Here is a 12,642-nt window from a genome sequence, read left to right as displayed (position 1 = left end):
GTTTCAAGAATCTCTGAGTTACTTACCCGGCACAAAGGCATAGGATATATTGGCATTCCTTCGTGCTCTTGAGGAAGACTATAGTCAACGGTGACAGCAGTGGCCACAGGCAGAAGATTACTACCGGTTTCTGCCCGATCGTAGGGAGAAGTATGGTTTCAACATGTTGACATGACACAGCCAGGGTTTTTTCCCCTACGCTATGGAGTGGCGATGATGTAATCCAGATTACAGATTCTTTTCACTATGGTGTAAGGGTTTGGAAAGCCATCTTGCAACAGTGACCCCAGAACAGGCAACAAAACCAGGACTTGGTCAGCCACATCAAATGTGCAGCTTGGGCCTTTCAATCGTACCAAATTTTAATTTCTGTTTGTGCCTTCTCCAGATTCCCACTATCAAACTCACAGGCACGGTGCGATTTATATTGAAAAGAGCTAACACGCGCCAACAGATTTGTTTTTTTGGCCTTTGTCCTGAAACAACCCCTCTCTCAGCAAGCTCAATGGGTCTCTGACATGATGTACAAACACAAGCTAATTCGGACTGACTGAAACCAAGAGATTCCTGAACAACCTCCGCATTGCAAAATGCACAAGAGGGTCCCCTTCATCCTAGTCTTTCTCTAACTCAAAGCGGTAAGCTCTCAACAGACTTCAGAACAACTTGAGACTGTGTGGTAGGCACTAGAGAAGCAACAGGTAACAGCCAACTGCTGTAACACTTGCTGGAAGACCTTTGACATGATATTCAAACCTTGGTCCGATTGCACTACCTGCGGATGTACAAACATTGAAAAGAATGTCACCTAGGCCTTAAGAATACTGGGAGCCGTGATTTTCCTCAGTGGAATGGCCTCAGGGAAATAAGTGGCAGTGCACATGATGGTTAAGAGAAACTAGTTAGCAGTATTTGCTTTGGGCAAAGGACCAACACAGTCCACCAGAACCCTGCTGAAAGGTTAATCAAAAGCAGGACGAGGCTGCAAAAAGTGCAACCGGTGCAGCTTGACTCGGTTTACCCGTCCTCTGGCAAACGAGACCGGATTTACTGTATGTCACAATATCCTGTTTCAGACCAGGTTGGAAGCAGTTATGCAAGATACGGTCATTTGTCCTGTTGACCCCAAGATGGCCTGCCATCCTACCATTGTGAGCCAACCTCAGTATCTCTTGTAGAAGGGTAACTGGAACAACAATTTGAGATATACTAGGACAATCGTCTTGCCAGAAGTAGAGGAAATGGCATTCTTGCTATTTACAAAGTAACCCACACAAACTTTATCAAACTCCTCCTCTGGACGCATCTCAGCAAAAAGAGGAAAAAGGGAAACCTCTTTACTCTGTTCAGCAATCAGCTGCTTCCTAGACATTGAAGTGTCAACTGTAGGGACCCGCTCTTCCTTCAGTGGTTCTACAAACTTGCTCGCATTTGGGGTTTTCAAAGGAGAGGTCAACTCAGGAGGTTTTACCGAAATCAGGATCACACATTAACGTCTCAGACAGATTGAACATGGTGGGACCGCTGACATCCTCCTCAACACTGGACTTGCCCCAACAACTTTCTTAGACATAGCATGTGTAATGGCACATGCTGAGAATACTCTATGGTACGTTTCTGATAACCCATCAGGTTACTCCACTCTGGGTTGCTTACAAACAACAGGATATGGCACAACCTTCCCTCCAGCCAAATCGTTTCCCAAAATGAATGAGACCCCTTCCACTGGTAGGCTAGGCCTCACCCCAATGACAATGGAACCAGAAACAAGATCAATCTTGAGTTCCACATTATACATGCAACTCATCTCCAAACCTTGTACTAACACACTGTAACCAGTTGCTGAAGTGTCAGAAAAAAGCTAAACACCCTCCAAAATGAAGGATTGGGCTGCCCCAGTGTCTTCACTGGCTGCTTAACAGCATCGCCACTCTTCAGACACAGACCCGTCTGAAACAAAGAATCTGATCCAACGTCTTGTTTAGGAAATAAACCAGTCCTATCCACACACTTGATGGGCTGGAGGGCTCCCACAAGAATACATTTATTTTTCTGTTTCAACTTAGGACAGAGACGATGTGCGTCATTACTGCCGTGAGAAAAGATACTTGGGGGATACAAAAAAAACGTTTTCTGACAATCCTTGTCTTTGGTCACGGGGGAAAAAGACTGAAACTTCGCAGTAGGAGGAGACATCGCTGGATTGCTTTTTGTTTATGGATAACTGCTGAGTGCTTTGTTTGTGAAGGTAGTTCTATGTGTCAACGCAACCTCATCTGCAAGGACTTGAGCTTTCTCAAGAGTAAGATCCTTGTGCTCATAAAATGTAGGTAGCAACCCTTTTGTGAAGGCAATTCTGCTCGAGAAGTATGAGTGTCTTTAAATCCTCAAGGTCTTGACCTCTTGAGATCCACACCACAATGCTTGTTCCCTTGCGAATTCAACATGGCTTTGTGATTTGGTCTTTCATAATTTACGGGACTGTTTGTATTCCTTTGGGACCAACTCGTAAGCTGAACAATAGCAGTTTTAACAGTGTCAATCTGAGCTCTGGTCAAGAGATAAAGCGGCATACACTTTCTGAGCTTCTCCCACAAGAAAATTTGAGGAGCCATTTTAGGGATGTGGCAATCCGTTTAAACAGCGTAAAATATACATCCACCTCCTTTTCGTTGAAAGGTGATATAAGCCGGCTGTTCCGACCAAGATCAAACTTTGCTGAGGTAACAGAATGGCCTGACTTGATTTGGAGTACTTCTAGATCTCTCTCTTTGTCGTGCTACCAGCACCATCTCTTTTAATCGAATGGCACGCTCACATTCCTGTTTTTGTCTGGCTACTCATTCTCTTTCCCTTTCCTTGTGCTCAAGCTCTAATTTCTGATGCTCCAATCTCTCCTCATGATCTCTTTCCTTGTGCACAAGCTCTAATTTCTACTGTTCCCATTTTGCTTTTCGTTCTACGTCTCGCAATTGCATGTCTACGGGGTGTACTCTACCACCCGTAGGATCTTTTCCATCATCCTCCCTCTCCGAAAGGATTTCCTCCTCCACTAACTCTTTGACTACTGCTTTTGAATTGGCATGTGTAACTTTGCAATGACGAGCAACATTTAACTAGCATCTCCCATGTAGGGGTTTCCACAAATGCTTCCAACTTAAAGTCCACAGCTTTTTTGTTTATGAACTTTCAAAATAATTCCACCAATCATATAACCACTCTGGTTGGATGTCTGTGACAAACTACCACAAGTGTCTCTCGAACACTCAAATATCTGATTAGAACAACTACTATATTCCAGGGAAACAAAATCCTGGACGAGCCCTCATTTTGTTAGGTTCCCTAGCAAGAAACCATAAATGATTGCGCAAACAGTAGGGGGAACCAACAAAGAGTCATTAACAACCGAAACAAAACAGGTGGGGGTCTAGGAGAGGTCCTCAAAGACATTCATGGGGGTGTCCACTGAAAGTTGACGAGCAACAACAACTGGGACCTAAAAGACACCCACCATGAGCACCCACTAAATTTGCCCAAGAAGATGCAAACAAAATTAAAACCCATACCATTCTTAAAGACAGGAAGCAAACCAAAAGGTGGAACAAAAGCAGGGAAGAAGGATTTTTTTTTTACCAAATAGGGAGAGCCAACTAAAGGTGTTAACCCTCCCCATTTCTCAAGCCAACTGGAGCACTGGGCCAGCCGCTCTTAAATATCACCTGTGCCAGCGAGATGACAAGTCACCACAGCTGTAACACATACTGACAATGAAGTGACACCAATTAGTGTGCCCAACACGCTAACGTCAACCTCTAAATATAAACGGAAAAACCAAGGCCAAAAACAACCCCCAAACATCTGTAACCCTGAGTAATAATTTCATAGAAGAATAAACAAAAATATGTGCATATTAAAGGCTGTCACTGACAACCATGGATGACGAAAAGATAATGATTCCTGGCCCACTTTTGAGGAAATTTCCTTTCAAATTGAGCTTCTTGGGAATTTAGTTCACAGCAACCTTGTCAATTGATGAGGGACCTGAGGACACTGCATCTGCCACTGTCTTCTAATGGCAGTCGCTGATGCCTCAGTGACCGAAATGCTCCTTGAGCATATACTGTATACAACAAGGTGGCGGCATGAATGCATAAAAAGTCATGAGGCGAAAAACGTGTTAGACCAAGCATATTACAAACAGCGACAATTCCCACGAGCCAATCTATCATGGATATCATGTGTCACCGATATGAGTCCAACATTTATTCTACTGTCAAAATTGACTAGAAAGTGTAAATAGAATACATTTTGGTCATAAAGTCAGTCTCATCCAAAACAGAATTGTGTGTGGTCGTGACTGCATCACAACATAAATGTAGGTTGGGTTAGTTTCAATCCTGCCCACAGCTGGCAGTAAACAAGTAATCATCAATTCAGAGTAGAGCTGCATGCGACCCAATCGTAATGTCTGTGGTAAGTTTAGGTTGGCTTTGGATATTCCTATGGGGCTAGTTAGGGACTGTCGGTAAATTACACAATGTACATGGGACAATATGTTACAATTCCAATAGCTACAAATTTCAATGACTTAACCTCAAACCAACTATAAATTGTAGAAATTCATATACAAATATTGAAAGCATTTCATGAGAACTGAAAGGTGTGCAACATAAAAACTGTCTTGTTTACTTTGTGTAATTTATTAACTAGCCCCGGAGAAAACAACTTTGCCATGATCGCACACCAACCGGCTGCAGCTAATGGGCTAAATAGTTTTTCGAACTCTTCCCACCTGCGAACACACACGACTCACATTTTAATTCGGTCATGGCTGCTAGCATTTCTTATTAATGAACCAAATCTAAAACGAGGCCAAATTAGGAAGTTTAGCCACCCTATTTTTTAAAAAATTATTTTTTTATTTTTGTCATTTAGCAGACGCTCTTATCCAGAGCGACTTACAGTAGAGTGCATACATTTTATTACATTTTTACATACTGAGACAAGGATATCCCTACCGGCCAAGAGCAGACGCTCCTATCCAGAGCGACTTACAGTAGAGTTCATACAATTTATTACATTATTTTATCTTTTAAAATTTTATTTTTATATTTTTTATTTTTCTTATTATTATTATTTTTATGATTTTTTCCTGTTTTTATTATTATAATTATTTTTTTTACATACTGAGACAAGGATATCCCTACCGGCCAAACCCTCCCTAACCCGGACGACGCTATGCCAATTGTGCGTCGCCCCACGGATCTGCCGGCTGCGACAGAGCCTGGGCGCGAACCCAGCCCAGCCTGGGCGCGAACCCAGAGACTCTGGTGGCGCAGCTAGCACTGCGATGCAGTGCCCTAGACCACTGCGCCACCCTATAACACCCATGGTCTCTGGGCTGTGGATCAAAAGCATCACGCATTAGAGATTGTGTAATACTGTATGCTTTCTAATGTAAGATCCCTGTGCTTGGAATTGTAATGGTACTCAAGTATGTACATTAGAGATATCTGAACTATAACACACTCCGAATATCTACACTGATCTCTTATTGATGTCACTTAAATACACTTAATCTATACGGAAAGGGAGGAGACCGGTTACAGAAGGATTTTTAAGCCTGGAGACATGGATTGTGTATGTGTGCCTTTGAACGGGGTATGGTAGTAAGTGCCAGGCGCACGGGTTTGTGTCACTAAATGCAACGCATTTCCCCGTGTATATGAAGAATGGCCCATGCCCCGATTAATTGAGGCTGGTCCGAGGCCAAAAAGGGGGGTGCAACTCAACATTAGGAAGGTGTTCTTAATGTTTTGTACACTCAGTGTACATATGCCTAAGATATTATAATTATCCTATCATTGTTCACAGTAAAATAGTGTTTGAGATGATTGTAATGGCCTTATCTAGAAGAAGAGCCCTGAGACTGTTTCAGGGAGTTGAGGGGGCGTAAATGGCTGAGGTTGGAGATGGTTAACACGGTATATTAATTACATGTTTAACAACCCTTCCAGATTTCTAGATGCTTCTTCTCTTCCATGTTTCTTCTCAATCTCTCTTTCTGTGTGACTCCAGTAATATTCCATGATGACTTGTGTTCTCTTTCCTTCTTGCATGCTGTCACATTTCCTCTCTAACTTGCTCTCTCACAGACACCCACACACTCCATTCATCCTTCCCATTCTTCACTCTCAGGTCTGAGCAGAACTAACTTGTTCACTCTTGGCAACCGAGCCAGGAGTCATGGACAGCTTGGCAATTGCTTCAGTCAACTCAGCCCAAGCCCGGTGTTGAGACGCCCACGACCCCATTCTGTTACAGGAAGTCATAGTGACCACAGTTCCTTGAGTCTTGCAATGAACATAATCTCGACACCTTAATTTGATCTGCATCTCATTAACAAGTAATCCTTTCACAAATTCAGACTACGGTACAGTAATTGGTGAGTTAACCTTTTTGAATACAGCAATTGAGGTTGTTAAATCCAAAGAGAGAGAGTGCATTCAGAAAGTACTCAGACCCCTTGACTTTTTCCACATTGTTACGTTATAGCCTTATTCGTAAATGGATTAAATATGAACAAATCCTCAATCTACACACAATACCTGTAACGATCGTCGTGGGCTGAAGGAAGAATGGACCAAGGTGTAGCGTTTAAAGTGTTCAAGATTTAATCAAAAAAAAATCATTGAACAAAAACAACCAACAGGAGAACGAAAGCGAAACAGTTCTGTCTGGTGCAGACACAAAAACAGAAAAAACAACTACCCACAAAATACAGGTGGGAGAAGGCTACCTAAGTATGGTTCTCAATCAGAGACAATGATAGACAGCTGCCCCTGATTGAGAACCACACCCGGCCAAACACATAGAAATATAAAACATAGAACAAAAACATAGAATGCCCACCCCAACTCACGCCCTGACCAAACCAAAATAGATACATAAAAAAGGAACTAAGGTCAGGGCGTGACAATACCCCATAATGACAAAGCAAAAACAGGTTTAGACATTTTTGCAAATGTATTAAAAATAAAAACAGAAATACCTTAATTACATAAACTACCATTAAAAAGTTTGCGGTCACTTAGAAATGTCCTTGTTTTTGAAAGAAAAGCACATTTTTTGTCCATTAAAATAACATCAAATTGATCAGAAATACAGTGTAGACATTGATAATGTTGTAAATAACAATTGTAGCTGGAAACTGCAGATTTTTTATGAAATATCTACATAGGTGTACAGAGGCACATTATCAGCAACCATCACTCCTGTGCTCCTACTGGCACATGTGTTAGCTAATCTAAGTTTATCATTTTAAAAGGCTAATTGATCATTAGAAAACCCTTTTGCAATTATGTTAGCACAGCTGAAAACTGTTGTTCTGATTAAAGAAGCAATAAAATTGGCCTTATTTACACTAGTTGAGTATCTGGAGCATCAGCATTTGCGGGTTCGATTACAGGCTCTATAATGGCGAGAAACAAAGACCTTTCTTCTGAAACTCGTCAGTCTATTCTTGTTCTGAGAAATGAAGGCTATTCCATGCAAGAAATTGCCAAGAAACTGAAGATCTGGTACAACGCTGTGTACTACTCCCTTCACAGAACAGTGCAAACTGGCTCTAACCAGAATAGAAAGAGGAGTGGGAGGCCCCGGTGCCCAACTGAGCAAGAGGACAAGTACATTAGAGTGTCTAGTTTGAGAAACAGACGCTTAACAAGTCCTCAACTGGCAGATTCATTAAATAGTACCCGCAAAACACCAGTCTCAACATCAACAGTAAAGAGGAGACTCTGGGATGCTGGCCTGATGAAACCAAGATTGAATTATTTTGCCTGAATGCCAAGCGTAATATCTGGAGGAAACCTGGCACTATCCCTACGGTGAAGCATGGTGGTGGCAGAATCATGCTGTGGGGATGTTTTTCAGCAGCAGGGACTGGGGGACTAGTCAGGATCGAGGGAAAGATGAACGGCGCAAAGTAAAATCAAATCAAAATGTATTTGCCACATGTGCCGAATACAACAAGTCTAGACTTTACCGTGAAATGCTTAATTACAAGCCCTTAACCAACAGTGCAGGTCAAGAAGAAAATATTTACCAAGTAGGCTAAAATAAAAAGTAATAATACAAAGTAGAGGCTATATACAGGGGGCACCGGTACTGAGTTAGTGTGCAGGGGTACGTGCTAGTTGAGGTAATCTGTACATGTAGGTGGGGGCAAAGTGACTAGCATAGGTAACAAACAAACAGTGAGTAGCAGCAGTGTACAAGAGGGGGGCTTGTCAATGTAAATTGTCCGGTGGTGATTTTTATGAATTGTTGAGCAGTCTAATGGCTTGGGGGTAGAAGCTGTTGAAGCGCCCCATGGTCCTAGACTTGGTGTTCTGGTACCGCTTGCGTGCGGTAGCAGAGAAAACAGTCTATAACTTGGATGACTGGAGCCTCTGACAATTTTATGGTCTTTCCTCTGACACCGCATATTATATAGTTCCTGGATGGCAGGAAGCTTGGCCCCAGTAATGTACTGGGCCATTCGCACTACCCTCTGTAGCGCCTTACTGTCAGATGCCGAGCAGTTACCATGCCAGGCGGTGATGCACACGGTCAGGATGCTCTCGATGGTGCAGCTGTAGAACCTTTTGTGGATCTGGGGACCCATGCCAAATCTTTTCAGTCTCCTGAGGGGGAAAAGGTTTTGTCATGCCCTCTTCATGACTGTCTTGGTATGTTTGGACCATGATAGTTCGTTGGTGATGTGGACACCAAGGAACTTGAAACTCTCGACGCGCACGACTACAGCCCCGTCAATGTTAATGGGAGGCTGTTTGGCCGACCTTTTCCTGTAGTCCACGATCAGCTCCTTTGTCTTGCTCACATTGAGGGAGAGGTTATTGTCCTGGCACCACACTGCCAGTTCTCTGACATCCTCCCTATAGGCCGTCTCATCGTTGTCGATGATCAGGCCTACCACTGTTGTGTCGTCAGCAAACTTAACGATGGTGTTGGAGTCGTGTTTGGCCACGCAGTTGTGGGTGAAAAGGGAATACAGGAGGGGACTAAGTACACACCCTTGAGGGGCCCCAATGTTAAGGATCAGCGTGGCAGACGTGTTGTTGCCTACCCTTACCACCTGGGGGTGGCCCGTCAGGAAGTCCTGGGAGGTGTTTAGTCCCAGAGTCCTTCGCTTAGTGCTGAGCTTCGTGGACACTATGGTGTTGAATGCTGAGCTGTAGTCAATGAACAGCATTCTCACATAGCTGTTCCTTTTGTCCAGGTGAGAAAGGGCAGTGTGGCGTGCAATTGAGTGCGTCATCTGTGGATCTGTTGCGGCGATATGCAAATTGGAGTGGGTCTAGGGTGTCTGGGAGGATGCTGTTGATGTGAGCCATGACCAGCCTTTCAAAGCACTTTATGGCTACCGACGTGAGGGCCACAGGGCGGTAATAATTTAGGCAGGTTACCTTCGCTTCCTTGGGCACAGGGACTATGGTGGTCTGCTTGAAACATGCAGTTATTACAGACTCGGTCAGGGAGAGTTCAAAAATGTCTAAACTGACACTTGACAGTTGGTCCACGCATGCTTTGAGTAGACGTCCTGGTAATCTGTCTGGCCCAGCGGCTTTGTGAATGTTGACCTGTTTAAAGGTTTTGATCACACCGGCTACCGAGAGCGTTATCACACAGTCATCCAGAACAGCTGGTGCACTCGTGCATGCTTCAGTGTTGCTTGCCTCGAAGCCAGCATTAAAGGCATTTAGCTCGTCTGGTAGGCTCGTGTCACTGGGCAGCTCACATCTGGGTTTACCTTTGTATTTCGTAATAGATTTCAAGCCCTGCCACATCCGACGAGCGTCAAAGCTGGTGTAGTAGGATTCAATCTTAATCCTGTATTGACGCTTTGCTTGTTCGATGGTTCATCTGAGGGCATAGCGGGATTTCTTATAAACGTACGGATTAGTCTCCTGGTCCTTGAAAGCGGCAGCTCTAGCCTTTAGCTCGTCATCGATGCACTTATTGATGAAACCGATGACTGAGGTGGTGTATTCCTCAATTCCATTGGATGAATCCCGGTACACATTCCAGTCTGTTTCAGGAAAACAGTCCTGTAATGTAGCATTCATGTCATCTGACCACTTCCGCATTGAGTGAGTCACTGGTACTTCCTGCTTTAGTTTTTGCTTGTAAGCAGGAATCAGGAGGATAGAATTATGGTCAGATTTGCAAATGGAGGGCGGGGGAGAGCTTTGTATGCATCTCTGTGTGTGGAGTAAAGGTGGTCCAGGATTTTTCCCCCTGGTTGCACATGTGACATGCTGGTAAAAATTTGGTAAAACTGATTTTAAGTTTGTCTGCATTAAAGTCCCCGGCCACTAGGAGCACCGCTTCTGGGTGAGCATTTTCTTCTTTGCTTATGGCCTTATACAGTTGGTTGAGAGCGGTCTTAGTGCCAGCTTCGCTTTGTGGTGGTAAATAGACGGCTACGAATAATACAGATGAGAACTCTTGATAGATAGTGCGGTTGACAACTTTTCATAAGATACTCTACCTCAGGAGACCAATACCTCGAAACTTCTTTAATATTAGACATCGCGCACCAGCTGTTATAGACAAAAAGACACACACCCCCACCCCTCGTCTTACCAGAGGTAAGCCGGTGCATGGAAAATCCCGCCAGCTCTATATTGTCCGTTTCTTCGCTCAGCCACGTCTCGGTGAAACATGGGATGTTGCAGTTTTTAATGTCCTGTTGGTAGGATAATCTTAATATTAGGTCATCAATTAATTTTATCACGATTGCACTTTAGCAAGAAGAATGGAAGGCATTGGGAGTTCACTTGCTCGCCTCCGGATTATCAGAAGGCTCCCCGATCTGCATCCCCTTTTCCGGCATCTTTTCTTCAAGAAAAAGGCGTGGATCTGGGCCTGTTCCAGTGAAAGCAGGCTATCTTTCTCGTTGGACTCGTTAAAGGAAAAAGTTTCTTCCAGTCCGCGGTGAGTAATCGCTTTTCTGATGTCCAGAAGTTATTTTCGGTCATAAGAGACGGTAGCAGCAACATTATGTACACAATAAGTTAAAAAATAAGTTAGAGAGAGATCCTTGATGAAAACCTACTCCAGAGCACTCAGGAACTCAGACTGGGGTGAAGGACAACCGGACAACGACCCTAAGCACATAGCCAAGACAATGCAGGAGTGGCTTCAGCACAAGTTTCTGAATGTCCTTGAGTGGCCCAGCCAGAGCCCAGGCATTAACCCGATCGAACATCTTTGGAGAGACCTGAAAATAGCTGGGCAGCAACGCTCCCCATCCAACCTGATGACGCTTAAGAGGATCTGCAGAGAAGAATGGGAGCAACTCCCCAAATACAGGTGTGCCAAGGTTGTAGCTTCTTACCCAAGAACAATCAAGGCTGTAATCGCCGCCAAAGGTGCTTAAAGAAAGTACTGAGTAAAGGGTCTGAATACTTACGTAAATGTGATATTTCAGTTTGTTTTTTATTTTTCAAAAATGTAAAAAAAAAAAAAATATGACTTTGTAAATATGGGGTATTGTGTGTAGATTGATGAGAAGAAGAAATGTTTAATCCATTATAGAATAAGGCTATAATGTAACCATATGTTGAAAAAAAGTCTAGGGGTCTGAATACTTTCCAAATGCACTGTGCATCAATCATTAGAATTATCTGTGGTTAAATCTCTCTATCATTTCAGAGGATGAGCTACAGAAAAAATGTCATAATAATTTCAGAGTTGAAGATGATCTAATGCCCCAAAATTACCACATCATCTCTTTTTATTATTTTTTACTTATTTAACCTTTATTTAACTACGCAAGTCAGTTAAGAACAAATTCTTATTTAGAATGACGTCCTACCCCAGCCAAACCCTCCCTTAACCCGGACGAGATGCAGTGCCTTAGACCGCTGCGCCTCTCGGGAGCTCCAGGAAAGCTTAAGCACAATTAACCCTACGTTCCATGACCTGGAATCTATAGAGTGAAGTGGAAGGAATAATTGAACATACTGTACAGTACATTTAAGAGACAACTCAGAAATCACTCCTATTTGAGCTAATCAGCTATAACTATCATCCTGGTTCTCACAATGAACTTTGTGCCATCTTGTGAACCTGTGGGGGTGATAATTGACCACATGTAAATTCTAAGATGAGAGCCAGTGTGGGAATAGCTCCTATTTTAGCTCATCAGCTCCAACTGTCACTCAAGTCTGTTGGTTACCTGTGTGTCCCATGTGGGGGGGGTTGTCCCTCTTTGAAAGGTCAGGTTGGATTAGAAGACAGTCTGTGATTTATAGGATACAAAGCTGTGTTAGCGGCATGGAAGCTGAAGGTGGGTGGGGGGTGGTGCAGATACAGAGATGTGTTAGCAGCAGGGGGGTGGAGGAGGGTGGTGCAGATACAGAGATGTGTTAGCAGCAGGGGGGTGGAGGAGGGTAGGGGTGGTGGAGACTCAGAGTTATCACGGTTACGTCAGTGATGAAAGAGGATGTGAAACGGAGAGAAACACGCCATGAGTCCTGTGGCATAAATACTTTCCTTCATCTCAAACGCCATTGACTATAATAACATTGTTTTTAAAAATAGTAATAAACAAGATAAACAAGTTCTTGTCTC

This window comes from Salvelinus sp. IW2-2015, linkage group LG8, assembly GCF_002910315.2.
Source record: "Salvelinus sp. IW2-2015 linkage group LG8, ASM291031v2, whole genome shotgun sequence".
NCBI lineage: Eukaryota > Metazoa > Chordata > Actinopteri > Salmoniformes > Salmonidae > Salvelinus > Salvelinus sp. IW2-2015.
The sequence above is the reverse complement of the archived record's forward strand: the minus strand, read 5'-3'. Positions refer to the sequence as shown.